The sequence below is a fragment of the Acomys minous genome (assembly GCF_964271855.1).
Source record: "Acomys minous genome assembly, chromosome: 3".
In the NCBI taxonomy this organism is placed as follows: domain Eukaryota; kingdom Metazoa; phylum Chordata; class Mammalia; order Rodentia; family Muridae; genus Acomys; species Acomys minous.
The window spans coordinates 106,850,862-106,868,021 of NC_140485.1; the positions used below are offsets into that span (position 1 = coordinate 106,850,862).

The 17,160-nt window shown below is 39.1% G+C and overlaps 1 long non-coding RNA gene across 1 annotated transcript; it reads right to left on the minus strand.

The window, feature by feature from the left end:
* Positions 1-298: 298 nt before the first annotated feature.
* On the minus strand, positions 299-10,221 carry LOC311593757. Its single transcript, XR_014777837.1, has 3 exons — positions 10,163-10,221; positions 6,573-6,747; positions 299-460 (listed from the first exon to the last, which is right to left on the minus strand). It is a non-coding gene; the product is annotated as an uncharacterized lncRNA (long non-coding RNA).
* Between the last annotated feature and the right edge of the window lie 6,939 nt (positions 10,222-17,160).

Consider the following 17,160-nt stretch of genomic DNA (forward strand, 5'->3'; position numbering starts at 1 on the left):
GAGAGACCTGTTCCTTTCTCCATATCCGAGCCACGAAGAGATTCTTTCCGCTTGTCATAGAAGAATTGAGTAGAATTTCTGCAGGTAAAGCCTGTGAAGGTGTGGGCGGTTCGTGTAAGGCTGTGTCCTTACGGACATTAAACCTTCAGCAACTGGTGGAACTTACCACTTGAGGATCCAGATTAGCCAATGGTACCAGAAGCTTTCTCTTCTAGTTAGAGAGCAGAGCCTTGACTAATTGTTCTCGTGTCTTCCTATATCTGGGAAGAGTGGCTTGCTGTGCAGCTTTGTTTTTTGACTGAGGTGTCTAGAAAGAGTCACCTATTTTCAGTTTGCTATTTTTTTTTCCTTGTAAGAATGAAGGAGACATGTTCTAAACTTTAAATGTGTCAGCATTTATGGCAGAGGTCTTCTCTTTATTCCTGAGAACCCGGTTTCATTCCGTATCTCTGAAATTCATCTATTTAAAAAACAAAACAAAACAAAACAAAAAAAATTAACATTGCTTTCTTCCAGGCTTCTTTGTCTCAAACTTAGATCACTTTGAAACTTCCCTGGCTGCCCCTGGTGGGCCTCACATTGCCTCAAATTATGGTGATCTAGTTTTCCAGGGATGGTCCCAGTTTATGCCTGTTTTTAGAAGTCGGATGATTACAGCATACCCTTTCACTGTCTCAAAGTGTTCCAGTTTGGCAAAAATTATGTGCTGCCCTATTTGTAGTAAGCCTTGCCTTCAATCCATGTCTGGCTTCAAATGATCTTCATAAAATATGATCATCTCTCTCTTCTGTCTCAGATTTCTCATGCTTTTTTTCTCTCAGTGTGTATAGTAAACTTTCAATCTGCATTCTAGGAGTACAGCTAAGATTTTTCTCGTCTATAAACCTACACTGTATTGACTTTGAATTGTTCTCTGTTCTTAAGATTGTTACCACTTTTCTAAAGAACATTTTTTTTTGTTTTTTAATATGTAATAGAATAAGGAATGACGGCAGTAATCTAAAACATCCTGAATGGAAGGCAAACGGAAGAACACAGTAACAAAGGGCCTTTTATACTGTGAGAGGTTATTCCTTTGGCGTAGAGTGTCTCCACCACTTGGGGCTGCTAAACTGAAAATCTGTGAACAGAAAAAGAAAGGCTTCCTAAATGCTTAGAAACATTTGAAACAGTCGTCCTGAGGTCTATTGGCTTGTGCACATATGGATGCATGCAGGTATCTTTAATTTAAAAGTAGGGTGGAAGCCTCGTTGTATTTAGGAAAGTTAGCTCTTTCATTGGGATACATACTATATTTCCTTGGGATGACTAAGCCAGCACTAATACTCAGACCACACATTTGAGTGTGGTCATCACTGACACTCAAGGCTAGACCACAGGGTGTGGTCATCGGCAGTCAGAGGTACCCTGGTGTACTGCCTTGTCTACTAAATGCTGAGATATTTTCTGATGCCTGGGAAATTGTGTTAACATAATGTTAATTACCATGATGAACACCAAAATTAATGATGGCTGCTGGGGAAAAAAAAGCATGTTTTTTCTTAGAAGCCACATATCTACTCTAAGTACTTTTGGTTTGGACACAAGACTATTGAAGTCGTTTTATTAAGTGGTTCATTGGTGGGAGAACTCTGCATCCCAGGGAGAGAAGCCTACAAAACTTCAATGAGAAGACACTAATCTCTCAGGTAAAAATTGAACAGTTTGGGAGAAGCCCGGAACATTGACAGGTTGACATGTAGGCTGAGGCTAAACTCTCACGTTGCTGTATTGATTATCTCTTTCTTAACTTGGAAACTGTCCTTTATTAGGAAATTTTCTGCTCAGAAGCACCGAACATCCCTGTAACAGGAGTTTTACAAGTGGAGGATCCGAAGGGACAAATGACGATGTACTACAAGAGGTGACAGTGGAGCCTTCTCTGTGCCCCATCTCCAGTGTCTATCGGCAGTGGTGAGCACTCAAGGGGATCTTCCAGATCTACTCTTGATTGTCATTGTCACTGTCATCCTCCTAGTCTGGTGTTTGCTGTTCACCCTGCAGCTACTCTCCCTCTCTACAGGAAGACTGCTCCTCCTTGGCTGCAAAGGCCTGTTATTAGAGCCACACCAGGCTTGTGGCCGACTCTTAATCTGGTGTTTGCTGAGCCCGACAACAATTACCACTTATTTATTATTTTCTCTTTATTCCCCATTGCATTTGCCCTGTTTATCATTGACTAGGCTTCAACCATTTATGCCACACAGACAGGAATTACATCTGACTAGAATCTGAAAGGTCTGAAAGGGTATAATCATCTTCTTATTTCTGGTGGAGCAAGGTAGACAAATGTGCAGATTCTCTGTTTTGGTAACTCTAGTCAGCCTGGACTCACTCACCTCATCTATTCTGTCATTTGTTGGTTTTTATCTATTTATTTTCAGACCAAGTTTTGTTATATAGTTCAGGTTGGCCATGAACTCACAATTCTTCTGTCTTAGCCCACCATCTGGCATTACAGGTCTGTGTTACTGCATCTGACTTGTCCCTCTGTCTTTTTTTTTTTTTAAACATTGTTATTGTTTAATATGATTATTTAGTTATAGTAAGATCAAAGTTCTGGGGATAACTTCTATAGACAAGATGGTGTGTTATATTACAGATCTCAACAAAAGAATGACACAGCAGAACAGGGACATGTGGAGAAAAACTGCCAGCACTGGCCACTAGCAGTGTGTGGCAACCTGGGAGCAATAACCTTTGTCATAGCTCTTGTGGGAAAGGTACGAATAACTCCAGTTAGGGTTGGCTAGTTTGAAGACTCACAGCAAGTTATAGTTGCCTGAGTTAGCACTTGGGTTATTGGCAAAACAATTCAGAGAAACCCAACCCTCCCTTAGGGCATTTGCCTTGAAATTAAGCACAGGGGAGTATCATTGGAATGTTAATTCGTCTTGTCAGATCTTTACTATCAGCAGTCATTAACGTTTTATTTTCTTTAGGTTGGGCAAGTCACTCACTCACTTGATTGACAGCTGTCAGGCCCTTCCCTTGTGCCCAAATATTTTAACTGGGGAGCTACCAATTAAGCAATATCTCCCTCTTTGATGGCTCTCCAGCCCGATTGTGTGGAATGTTCATAGTCACTCTGAGAAGACTATTCCAGCTGCAAAGGCCACCAAAAGGTGCTGTGGCTGAACCGATACCACCTACTTGAGCAAACGCTAAAGTTACAATCAGTACAGGAAAGGGCTTTGGAAGACCCTCGGCTTGGTAAGGCAAACCCTAGGCGAACTCTGCCTGACCTCTTCAACCTTACAGCTACTCTCCCTAGCTAGCTACAGGAAGACTGCACCTCCTTGGCTACAAAGAACTGTTATTAGTGCCACACCAGGCTTGTGGCTGACTCTTAAGCAAGCTTGTGATTGATCTATAAGGAAGCTCTGTGATTGGTGGAACTGGAAGCTATGCATGCACAAGCTGTGATTAGTGAACTTATAATTTGAGCACAACATACCTTTTTTTCTGGTATAAGCACGCTACTACTTCTCAATCCTGCTAGGTTAGCCTGGACGACTTCCGTCCCAGTGTAGCAACACTTGGCCTCCACAAAGGGCTCTTCCCATGTATTGCCTATGTGTGTATTTGCATGTGTGTCTGCCATGGTTCGAATGCAATGGTCCAGTTGCTTAAAGACCAGAAGTGTTGCTGTGGCTTTTAGCCTCCTCCCTACCCAGCAGCAGTGGGAAAGTAGCCGGAATGTTCCAGAAAGGCTGGAAGCAAATGCTGTGGAGAGTTGAGACTGTGGGTGGCAATGAAGCACAGTCCAGGAAGAACTGGAAGCAAGATTTCCAAGTCCAGTCATTTCGAGAGTTTCTGAGACCCAGCCAGGGTCAAAACCCAAGGGTCCTAACACTGGCCACTCGGGAACTATAACATGAGCTTTTGGATACCAGACTGCGGGAGCTCGAAGTCCAGAGCAACAAACTCTGACCTGAGACTTACAGTTGTAAGTCTCAGGCTTTGAGAGCTTGGAGCAACAAACTTTTGATTCTTGGGGCCATTAGTGATAGGTCAATAGGTTTGTATTTTCATAGCTTTCTATAGCCTAACACAGAAAGCTGGCATTTACAGTCTGACTTTTAAAGTCTGGAGCCAGAAGCCTTTAGTTGTCAAGGCTTTGAGCCCTGGGTTTGTAAGTCCAGCCAGTAAGCCTCTGGCACTCATGAGGTCAGAGCTGTCAGCACAAAGGGGCCAGTGAGCTGTAGTGCGAGTGTCTTATACAACAGACAATTGAGAATACAGTGTCTATGTTAAATAGAATCTTTGACTCTTTAAAAAGTGTGGCCGTGCAGAGGGAGAATCCCAGGAGGCCAAGGTAAGGTGACTAGACTTGCTACAAGGTTGTCTAGAGTAAAGTTTGCTGACTTGTACGTGTAAGTCAGGCTGCCCAAAGCCAGAAGAAGCATGGCTACCCTTCCTGTCCTTTCTCCTGTTCCCTTTGCCTTCCGTGCCTCCATCCAGAGGCTAAGACAGAGATCACCACTCTCTCATGCTGGATAGTGGATGGAGAGAAATTTAGGTTTGAAGATGGGATACTGCAGCAGGACAACCCCCCCCCCCCAAAGGATTTATAGCATCCCAAGTCCCCGATAACCTTAACTTTGGTGAAATAGCCTTTTTGTGTGGGTGAGCACGAGGCATCATTTACCTAGTAGTGATGGTTCTGTCAGTTAAAAGTTGCACCAATGGGCTAACAGTGGTGACACATGCCTATAATACCAGCTGAGGCAGGAGGATCATGAGTTTGAGGTTAGCCTGAACTATAAAACAAGACCACATCACAAACAAACAAGACCACTGATGTTGAATAACTTGAAAATTATTAAAATACTGGACAAGTAATTCTAGCAAGATATGTAGGGTTCAGACATGCATTTAGAACATCAGTTCTCAACCTGTAGGTCGTGACCCCTTTGGGGGGTGTCAAGTGACCCTTTCACAGGGGTTGCATATCAGACATTCTCCATATCAGATATATATGTTAAGATTTGTAACAGTAGCAAAATTATAGTTATGAAGAAGCAATGAAATAATTTTATGGTTGGGGGCGATCACCAAAACATGAGGCACTATATTAAACGGTTGCAGCATTCTGAAGGTTGAGAACCACTGATTTAGAGAATAAAATAAATATATTTTATGCATAAATTCTGTATCATATATACTATATAACAAATATACCACTAGGTCAGATATTACTCATATATTATATATACATTTCAGAGACCATGCATTAATTGTGCATGGAATTAGCAATTCTCGCTACTCTTCAATAGTCTATATATAAATAGGCATTGAATGTCTATGAAGATATCAGCTCTCCTTACAGACTTGCCTAAGATCATTAATTGCATCTCTACTTCTGAAATTCAGAGACCAATGCCTTCTTACTTTTCAAGATGGTATAATTTCTAGTCTTTCTCCTCCTCGGTATCTTGAGCAATTGCACTTTTCCAGGATAGATCTATAACAGAAAGACTGGGAAGAATTCCATCTGAAGGACATATTTCTAATTGAGCCTCTCATTCGATTTTACAGCCATTGACCTGAAGTTGAATGGGTATTCCCTTCTCATTGCTGTCATCAAATATTTGACAAAGAGCTACCTCACAGAAAATATATTTGTCTTGACTTATGCTCTGAGTAAATACAGCACGGGTAGAAGTCATGGTGGCAGGAATGTGAGGCCACTGAGTGTGTTGTGTCTGTCTGCAGAGCAGACACTGAACAGAAAATTTGGCTGCACTAAGAAATCACAAGGCCTGACCATAGTGACCAATTTCCCCCAGCTAAGCCCTGCCCCCTGCTGTGAATTAACAGTTTAAATATAATAGGCCTTTAGGGGAGCTATTTCCCACTCAAACTATAAGACTAGGGAAATATTTGAAACTAAAGAGTCATTGCTCAATGCATATAAAATTTGCACAAGGGCATAATAAAGCAAAAGAAAAAAAAATTACTAGAGAATTTAAATCCTTACTTCTCCTCCCAAAGTAGGGACCATGGGAGTAAGTACAAATTCTTAAGAGAATAATCTGGGTCATAGGACTCCAGCATCTTCACACCCATGGACCTGTCAGAGATTGTAGTGAGTTCTGGCCACTGAGCATCCACAGTATCCTCCAAAGGAGAACTTTCCTAGCATAGTCCCGACAATGCCCTGAAGCACCAAGTTTTTATCTCGAGCTTCATCATCCAACTTCTCTCCCACTCTCCATTTCTCAGCATTCCAGCCATCAGAATTCCACCCGGTCTTACGTTTTAAGTGCTTGCGACACACCCTGCTAATTAAACCCATCAGCAAGCCTGTCAGTACAGGAGTCTTAGTTTTGGCACATTGTACGTTCCCTAAACGGAGAGGGGAAGTCCTGTCTATACTGCCAAGTTCTCCTCTTCTGCCATGGGCTGAGGTTGTAGCTTCCCAATCCACAAGTCAGCCATAATGAATGAGTATATTCCTAACTCACTGGCCCTTATCTGAACTTTGGTCTCACTGTAAGCAAACCCATCATGCCTCAATCATTAGTTACCTGATAGTATGTTCAAATTCCTGGTCTGACTTGTTCTCTTCCCTCACATTTTAGACCAAGCACATTGGCTTGTTTTGCAGGTAGTTGGGTTTAAGGCTCTGCCCATGCTGTTCCATTGGAGGAGCAAGACTTCCTTCTGTCTTGAGTCAATCATTTCACTTGCTTCACTTCTGACCTAAATAAAAGGGAACATATCCATGTAGAGAAGGGAAAACTAACTCTCATCCTACGCTCATTTTGATGTGACCATTCAGACTCCTCTTATGAAATCTGTTTAGATAATTCCCTCCACTCCATGTTTGGCAACAAAGAGAACTGGGTTGATGAAAGCTCTCAACACAGCCCCTAACTATTGCACAGTCAACAGAAAGGTTCACTCTGGGTGCATTTTTGGGTTTGGCCCTCACCTTTGTTATGAAAATCAATTGGTATTTCTTGCTTCCACAGATGCACTCAGAACCAGGTTGATATATCAAGGACTTAAAGGATTGAGGCTATTTTCTCTCTCTTCCCTCATAGAACAAAGAATTTCCCTTTCTCTCTGTCAAAATATGCAAAAATAAGACTTGGAAGGGTCGATAACAACATCCTTAACTCCATTACCTGTTCTGCAACAACAGGGGGGAAATGCCAGCCCAAATACAAACTACATATATAATTTCAAGTTTTCTATTTAATAACTCAAATAGTAAAACCGCCATTTCAACATGTAAGCAGATGGAAAAAAATGAGACATTTTTGTACATTTGTTTATTTATAAATATAAAGTACATTCTAATGCAGAGTAACCACTTTTTAAGGGCTGAATATCCATCCACGGGGTGAACAGCATATGTTGGACAACGTAGCTCTAGAATAAGCTTTTGTGCTATAGCTTCTTACTCAGTCCAAAGAGATGCTTGCATTTGCTACTACTGCAGCCCCTAGCATGTCAGTGAACAAAGACCCAATATGAAATCTCCTACAAGTTTTAGCAGTTCCAATGAGCAAGACCATTCAAAAGCTGCAGTGGGCTCCTAGGCTGTGTTCCCTGCTTCGTTTCATTCATTGGACTCACACTGTTTTTCTGTATGCCTCATTTTTATTTGAGCCCAGTGTTTCCCCACCTGTCTTTTTGGCAAAATTAGAAGTAATCAAACCCAAACTGACCTTCTCGTTGCACAGTCCTTTTACAGTCACTCAGATTTGCTTTTGTATTTCCTATTTTCAGTAGTTTTAGATATCAGGCAGCAGCATTCTAGGTCAAGAACCCACAGATGTTAGTAAAAAGCTATTTTTAGATTTAGGGATAGGTGTGGTGGTGCACGCCTTTAATCCCAGCACTCAGGAAACCAAGGCAAGTGGGTCGCTCTGAATTCAAGGCCAGCCTGGTCTACCAAGCAAGTTCAGGATGGCCAAGATAAGATAGAGAAACCCTGTCTTGAAAAACCAATAAAAAAAGAAAAAGAAAAAAAGAATAGATTTAGGATTTTAATGCCAATGGCCACTGAATTTGTGAAGAATGAGTGAGTTGACCCTATTTTCGTGAGGATTACATACAATTCTCACATTTTTTTTTTTAAATTTAGGAGAATACATGCATGTGTCTGTTTGTCTGCCTGTTTGTCTGTCTCAGTGAATGCATGCACAAGTGTATCTGTGGATGCCTGAATTGGACAGTAAAGAGAATAATAGACTTCCTTGGAACTGTATAGGTACAGGTGTTTGGGGGCTGTACCCACAAGGATGCTGGCGTCTGAAGTACAGTTCTAATGATGGAGTAGCAAGCGTCCTTAAGCACTGATCTTCCCAGCCCCTCTCATGTTTTAAGTGCAACAAATCCTGAAGGTTATAGTGTGGCTTCCGACCTTAGTCTCAGGTCACTTTCAAACTGTTCTGCTTAGATCTGCTGCAGCAGCACAGCCTGCCTAATGGATGCCTTAGGCAAGTCTGGATGAGGACTTGCCGGTAGAGGCTCCAGCACCACATCCTTTCCCGTTCTCTCTGAATTAATCCCATTTCTGTCTTTGGTTGCTTTTCTTTTAATGCTTCTGGGCAAGCTCTGCTTTGAATAAATGGGGTTTGTGCCAAATAGAAAACTATCCACCTGAGGGAATTGTCTCTGCGCTTTTCCTCGCCCCATATTGCTCTCCTGTCCTCCTGTCTGCGCTGAGAACTTTTCCCTCGGACGCTTTGTTGTGAAGAATTTAGGCTTTTCTTGTGCAATTGCTCAAAGCAAAGCCCTTTAATGCCACATCACTCCAGTTCGCATCTATTGCTTCTGTTGTTTTCTGTTTATTAAAATAATAAGTGATTACGGTAGGAAACCAAAAGATAGAAGAAAGAAGAAAATAAAAATTGGCAACAATGGCAGTACAACAGAAACAGTGTTAATATTTTGATTTATTTTCTTGTAAGTTTGAGTGTGTATGTATTTTAAACTAAATTGGAATCATATTTTGCATGGTTTGTATTATCATGACCTCATTTTTATTTCATGAAAGCATAATTGTTATTAGCTTTTAAATTCTTAAGTCATGTATGCTTCATGATTCACTTAGCAGTTACTCTATTGTTGGAAAGGGCAAGTGTTTGTGATTTTTCTTCATTAAAAGTTGTTTTAGTGAGCATTCTTGTACAAAGACGGTACTTCAATGACCACCGACAGACATCAAATTTTAACAATTTGACTGAATTTATTTTCTAGGAATGGAATTGCAAAAAAAAAAAAAACAAAAAACAAAAAAAAACCCCATTCTAAATATTCATTGAATCAAATGTCACATATCACAACTGGATATGTGAATGATAATTTAAAGGTACCCTTTCTGGCTTTGAGTTCAGCACCTCAAATTGTCTTTTTCAACTGCAATTAGTCTTTTGAAAAGATAATTCCCTTTTGTAAATCATTATAACTTACTGTTGAACACATGCATGCACGCAGTATTCTCCCATTTTAAAGAACACAGAATATTGTAACAAAGTACAATAGACTGCGTGGCTTAGAAATAATAGTCATTTATGTCTCATGGTCCAGGAGGCTGGCAGTCTAGGATCAGGGTGGCAGCAATGGTTGGGATCTGAGTGATGACAGGTTTTCAGGCTGCAGACCTTTGATTTCTTATTGGAAGAGAAATATAAGAAAGCTGTCTGGGATTTCTCTTACAGGGACACTATTCATGAGAGTTCTGCCTAGGTAACCTAGTCGCTTCCCAAACGGTTCATCTCTGAATGTCATCATATTGAAGGGTAAGATTCCAACATGAGTTTTGGAGGGAGACCGACACTCAGTCTACAGCAATTCCTACGTCAGACTTTCTCCTGAGATTTTAAGAATTAAGAAATTATTCACATGACTGATGTATTTAGGCTAATAAGCCTTGGTCTACCAAATTCACTGTAAATGAAAATGAGCTGTTTTTCCTCTACTTTTCAATTCTGGTGACTGTTTCCTCTTATAGTTTTAATTGGAGTGTGTGTGTGTGTGTGTGTGTGTGTACAGACACACAAGGACTTGCTCATAAGGACTCTTTCTACCGCTACTTATTCTATCCTGAGGTCATTTTATCCTATCTCATGGCCACTATTACATGGGCCACTCACAGACTTACCCATCCCAGCTCACACAGGCAAGATGGAGGTCTTGAGTATTCACTGGATGACTTCTATCTGTCAGAAGGGGAAATAAATGTGTGAGAATAAAGGGCCACCACATTTTAAAAAGAACTGTATCAAACTGAACTAGAAGATATAATACAAAATTAAATAGAGTCCCTTGAAACTTCTGAGCTTTTACAAGTAGGATGAAAGTAGAAATGTTCCCTCAGCTACAAACATGGGCCAGGTCCGTGGAAGAGGAGATATAAAAGTAACAGGGAAAACGTCTTTGGCTCCCATGGTTCCTAATGAAGGGGGTAGAAAGATGCCCTGTGCAGTAATTCCAAAGCACTAGAGAAGATGCCTGTTTGAATCTCTGTTGAATACGAAGGTGTCCTGCAGGCTTTGGAGCTGTGCTGTGCTGGACATTTCATGGTGTGATGGCTGTGTGTATCAGACTGGGTGACAAGGTGCCTAGATATTTGACCAAACACTATTTATTCTGAATGTTTCTGAGAGATCATTTTGGGATGCATTTGACATTTAAATTAGAAAAGCAGATTTCCCTCCTTAGTTTATATGAGATCCATCCAATAAACAGAATGTCTGAATGTAACAAAAGGTGTTTTCTCAAGAATAAGAGACTTACCTGGCCTGACTAACTTAGAGTAGGGCACTTTCCTTCTTGTCTCTTCTTTTTATAGTCTGCTCTTTGGAAGCAAATTATTAAGAGCTTCCTATCTTTGCATTTGGATAGAGGTTAAGTGCCACCTATTTTTTTAAAAATTTGATGCTTTTTTTCTTCTCTCACTAAATTGTGTTTTGAGGCTTCCTTTGTTCCTACTTGACTTGTGAATTTTTATCTGTTTAGCTTTTTAAATTTTTTGTCGACTTGTATCATTTTTTAGTATTCTGTTTTTATGGTTAGATTTTCTGTGCTCATATTTGTTCCTTATCAGAAGGATTCCTAATTAACTTTGTTGACTATCCTCTGAGTTTAGCTGTTTGCTTTGAACATGTTCATCATTGGAAATGCAGACCCAAGTACAGCTCACCTCCTCTGAGTGCAACTTGGAGTTTCTCCGGGCCAATGGTGGAGTGTTCAGCTGCCTACTGCCTACTGATGGGATGGGTCAGCCTAACTCTCATGTCACTGAACTAAAAATGGGTACTTTAAGCCTTGATTGGCACAGTGAGTTATTCCTAAGATGAAAATGTGATCTAAAATGAAATATCTATCTCTCTCTCTCTCTCTCTCTCTCTCTCTCTCTCTCTCTCTCTCTCTCTTTCTCTCTCTCTTTGATTTTTCGAGACAGGGTTTCTCTGTGTAGCCTTGACTGTCCTGGACTCACTTTGTAGACCAGGCTGGCCTATGAACTCATAGAGATCCACCTGCCGCTGCCTCCCAAGTGCTGGGATTAAAGGCGTGGGCCTCCAAGCCCGGCTTTGAAAGCTCTCATTTTGTAAACATAATCTTTTTGGTTCAATTTTTAATAGCTACCATTTGTGTCCTTGGCACCATCCTGGGCTCTTTTTATGGAACATCTTACTTTATCTTCCCAACATTCCTTGAGGGTAAGCCTTGTTCCCATTCTACAGAGTAGAAGTCATGATGTGACGTTAAAAGGAAAGAGGCGATCCTGCCTTCCACGAACTCAGCGGACCCAGGATTAGCCTTGGCGGAAGGAGATTCTCATGGAGAAATAGGGCTGAGCTGAAAACGCATTCTCACGTAAGGAAGTAGCCTTAACATTACGATAAAAATGATTTACATTTCATAGGAATGAAAGTACGCGAAACATGTTATTATATCATGAAAATAAAGACAGCTGCCTCTATTGGCATTTAAAAACCATGATGTTAGCCATGAGTTACTCAGACCGGAGGAGTGGACTCATGTGGAGTATTGTTTTTCAGCCAGGAAATTACAAGTTTTGAAATATTTAACAAGTTTCGAAGATATTCAACTTGTTCCCTGACAAGTAAATAAGATTTTTTTTTCAAAATGTAAAACAGCCATTTGCATACATTTAAATAGACAACTAACAGACATTTCAGAAAATTACTAATTACAAACCTATCATGTTAAGAGATATTGTCTTGATATGATAAGGAACAACAGGAAGTAATTAACCAGAATCCTCCCACCCCCACACACACACCTAATTACGGCATGTATGTTGAAAATTTAAATTCTGAAGACCAAATAAATGTGCCTTTAAGGAAACAGGATATATTCTTGGTATTTCTGTTAGTGTTTTCAGAACACAAAGTTTGGTTGGACAAATTAAAGCTTACCGTATCATTTTCCAAGACGTGATACTCAGTATTCGAAGCGTGCTCACATCCTAGTCTCATAGCAAAACTGTTGCAGACTTCTAAAAGGCAAACTTCGTCTGCAATCCTCTATCCAACAGGGAATATTCTGCTTCAGATCTAAAGGAGATTATCTTGAAATCTGATACTTGTTAAAATGCCATTTACTGAAAGCTTGGACCTCCCATCGCATTATATAATGTGGTAACATTTTTTTTTAATGTTATGCCAAGTTCCCCCATGCACATTTTCTGTCCCCGTGCACAATGTGGAGGGAAATCTCAGCAGACGTGAGCAGTGGTAAGCTGTCTTAAATCCCTGCACTGAACTTTAAGAATTTGTAAGTTCTATCTGTGAGGGTGGGTTAAAAAAAAAAGTACTTTATTTAGATTGTTGGACATGATGTTAAGCTTTCGTTTATGTTTTTATTGTATCCCAAATTGGAACAAATCAGAAAAGATAAACCTTTATGAGGCTGCAGCTATTTCTCATAAGACGCTTGCTAGTAAAATTGTTCTCTGCTTTCATTTATTTTTATTTTTAGTTTAAAAGCTAAAGCCAAGCCAGGAAGAGGAAGACAGGACAAGAAACCTCAAATGAAGGTAAACATGACTTTAGCAGAGGTCAGCGGTATGAAAGAAAGCATGAAGTAGCACACGACGCCTGAGATGCAGGATCCTGCACACCATCCTCCCTGCTCATCTTAGCCCATCTGTCTTGGGGACATTCGTGCTGTGAGACTGTGTCTATCAAAAGAAATATTTCTTATACTTGCTGTCCAAATATGGAAGATGTATTCATATGGAATACGTTTCTTTATGGTAAAAATATGAAAAATGTTCAGGCCTTACCCTGTCATTTACAAGTACACTTTAACTGGCATTGAGTTAAGGGCTCAATTTGACAGCCATTTATATTTGACCCCGTGTCTGTGTTATCAGAACCTCTTGAGTTTTAAACACATGGAAAAGAGTAGTGAAAGCCAGTTATGCTCAGGCCTATAATCCAGCACTTAGGAGACTGAGGCAGAAGCATTCCTGTGACTTCGTGATTAATCTAGGCTAGAGAATGAAACTATGTGTCTTAAGAAAAAAAAGAATATATGTGTATAATATTATGACATTTTCAAAAGACTGTTTAATTTTATTCTATTTTTCAGCTGAGTGAAGGTATTTCAGAAACTTTAAAAAGAGATACACGACATTTTTTCTTCTTGAGGTAGATGGTTATTAAGCACTTAGGCTAATTTTGTAGTTTTTGAAACTGGAAACCAAAATACGGAGGTTTAAAAAAAGGGGGGGAGTAAAACACACCCCTTAAAATATTTTCATTCTTGTCTATTCTGAAAAAACACTAATATTATGGAAGACCAAGAAAACTACACATGCTTATAATCATAAAGCATTGTACATATCTTCAAACAAGCTAAGTTTTTAAATTATTTGAATAAGTAAATCAAGTGAATACACTACCTAATAAAGATAATTGTTCTGTAATCCATTATAGAAACAATAAAATAGAAACTGAATAAAGAAAGTCATTGATAAATAAAAGTAGTCATTGATAGAATAATTGCAAAAAAAAAAAAAAAAAGAACACACCATTGAGAATACAAGGTATTCCATTGTTAAAATCACTATTGTAACTTAGTCTCGCTGCTCCTGATCAAAACTAAAGGGGTCCTTTTTAAAATGGTCATTTTTCTCATTTCTTTCACAGTATGCACTGGAGTTAAGATATCTCGCACTAAGTGATGATGACTAATTTTGATTTGGTTTTGATTATTTCTCATATATGAACAAACTTTGTGTTTGAACTGATTGATTAGAAGCCCACATTTGTCAACTAACAGTTGATTGGAGTAGACTGAGCTATGTTAAGCTAGTAGAAGAAAGTAAGCACTGTTACTCTGAGCTGTCTTCACATGAAAATCTGTCCCCAAAAGATGATTGTCTGAGTTTGCCTTCATCCTTCATGTCTTTGAAGAAGTTGGAAATGGAAAATATAATTTTTTATTACAAATTTGTAAACAAATTCTAACCAGATAGTTATTATTTTCCCAGCTTTGTTATTTTCAGGCATCATAGTCTTTTTATTCTGGCCTGTTCAGTGTCTCAGTAATTTTTTCCCTCTAAGATCTTGAGAAGTGGAGTGAGAAACTATTTTCATAGTCTCTGATCTTTTTTTTTTCTGATTCTCATTCCTTTCTGAAAACTTTAAAGCTAAGAAGACAAGAAGAGTTGAGAAGACAAAGGGACTTGACATTAGTTTCAATAAAAAGTAAACTTGTGATTTCATAATTGCAATATATTATCCACTTCCAGTGTGCTTTAGTGACACCCACGTGAGCCGATGTGATCTTCTAGCACTGAAATTATCCAACAATTCCAACTGCTCTCTATGTCAACAGAGTAAACAAACTCAAACAAACAGATTCCCTGCAAATCGATAACTATGGAAACAAAGCCATTGGAAAGCAAAATGGTAGTGTGTTAGGATCCTGGGACAGGGCTGGCTGATTACCCTGACCCCATTGCTGCACATCTTGGATGGCTGAGTTCTTCAAGAACCTTATAACTTCTCAGGTTCATGGCTACATATATAATGGATGCATTACATGTGAACTACAGTTGGCACATTGAAACCATTATCTAAAAGGAATTCATGAGTCTCGGGACTGTGGATTCATTAGATTTAAAAAGGAAACGATGTTTATGGATGCACATGAGCTTTGGTCTCATCAGAAAAAGGATTTTTTCTTTTCAGTAGCAAGACAAGATGATTTACTGCCCCCTCTCTAGACTGTCTTAAAATATACCGTAATTTTAAAGATGTAAGAATCATTATATATCTATATCTATATTTATATATCTTCTTTGTTTGCTAATAATATGGATATGTGTTTATCCAGAAACACAATTAAATAATCTTTGAGTGCTCATTTCTTTAGCTAAAAATAATTTCTTAAAGGACCAAAGTTTTGGGGACCAAGGGATTAAGCCAGGACAGTGTTCAAGCATGAGGACTGAGTTTAATCCCCTACACTCCTCACCAAGGAGTAAGTTTTATGCTGTGTGCTTATTGTCCCTGGATTGGGGAGGTAGAGACATCCCTGGCTAACTAGCAAGCCCTAGGCCCAAGTAAGAGACCCTGACTCAAGATAAATAAATGAATAAAAACAAGGTAAAACAAGGTAGACTTTGTCTGAGAAACAACTCCTGAGTTTGAATTCTGTCTTTCACATCCATGTGGACTATGTGATGTGCACACACGAGCACACAAATGCATACATACATAGAACACATAATAAAAAACATGAAATATTTATAATGAAAATATGATAGCTGTCTTGAGTGCTGGCTATGGCCCAGCAGTCAAAAGCACTTACTGTTTTTGCTGAGAATGAGTTGCATTCCCAGTACCCATGACAGGGGGTTCACAACCATCTGTAATACCAGCTCCAGGGGATCTGATACCCTCTTATGGCTTCTATGGGCACAGAAACACAGACACACACACACACACACACACACACACACACATACACACACACACACACACACACACACACATTCATAAATAATTTTTAAAAGGCTTAGTGAACTTTCTTCTCAATATAAGGTTTTTATAAGGAACTAAAAATTAAATATATGTCTTCTCCCACAATAATTTTAGAACATTAATCAACACAAAATAGTTTTTAGAATTGAGTAATTGCAAACAAACTAACAAGCAAAAAGATAAGAATCTAGAAATTAAAATACCTGGGGATGGAGAGAAATTTCAGTGGTTAAGAGCACTTGCTGCTCTTTTAGAGGAGGCTAGTTTGGTTCCCAACATTCATAGGACAGCTCACAACCATTTGTAACTGTAGAACCAAGGGGTCCAAGGCTCTCTAGTCTCCTCTGCAGGCACTGCTCTCACATGGAACACATACATACATACATACATACATACATACATACATACACAGGTGAAAACTCATACATATAAAATAAAAATAAATAAGGTATTTTTAAAAATTAAAATGCATATACTGAAAAAATCATGAATAGAAATGTGAGACAGATAAAGCAGTAAAATAAGCATTTATATTTAAAAGTCAGGGAAGCATAAATACTAATAAAAGGAAAAGAAAGAGAGAAGGAGGGAGGGTAGGGGCAGGAAGAAAAGAGTGACGGGATTACAATCAAGATGTAATGTAAATAAATTATAATTTAAAAAGAAAGAAAAGCAAAATATTCCGTGACTTATAGCCCAAAGTCAAATAATAATAGTTTGTATTTGGTACTCTCCATGATGTTTTTCATGTGTGTGTAAGCAATGTGTAGTTGTAGTAACTCCTAGGATAAAACAATGCTACATTTATTAGGGCAATCAAATGACTCAAATTTGCTACAGTATTTCTAAGATCTTTTGGTCAAAGAGGTTTTTGTTTTTTTCTTTTTTCAATTTCTAGTAAAGGCTACCAAATAGGCCAATCAACAAGGGCACTTGCTGTCAAGCCAGATGACCTGAGTTCATTCACTAGGTCCTATGTGGTGAAAGAAAACAGTTAACTTCCATACATTGTCCTCTGACTACCTGTGGAATGTATAGGTCCACATACATGCGCATAAACATACATATACATGTAAATTTTAAAATCGCAGTATTTAAAATTTCTCTGGCCAATTTGAATTATAGGAGCCAGTCA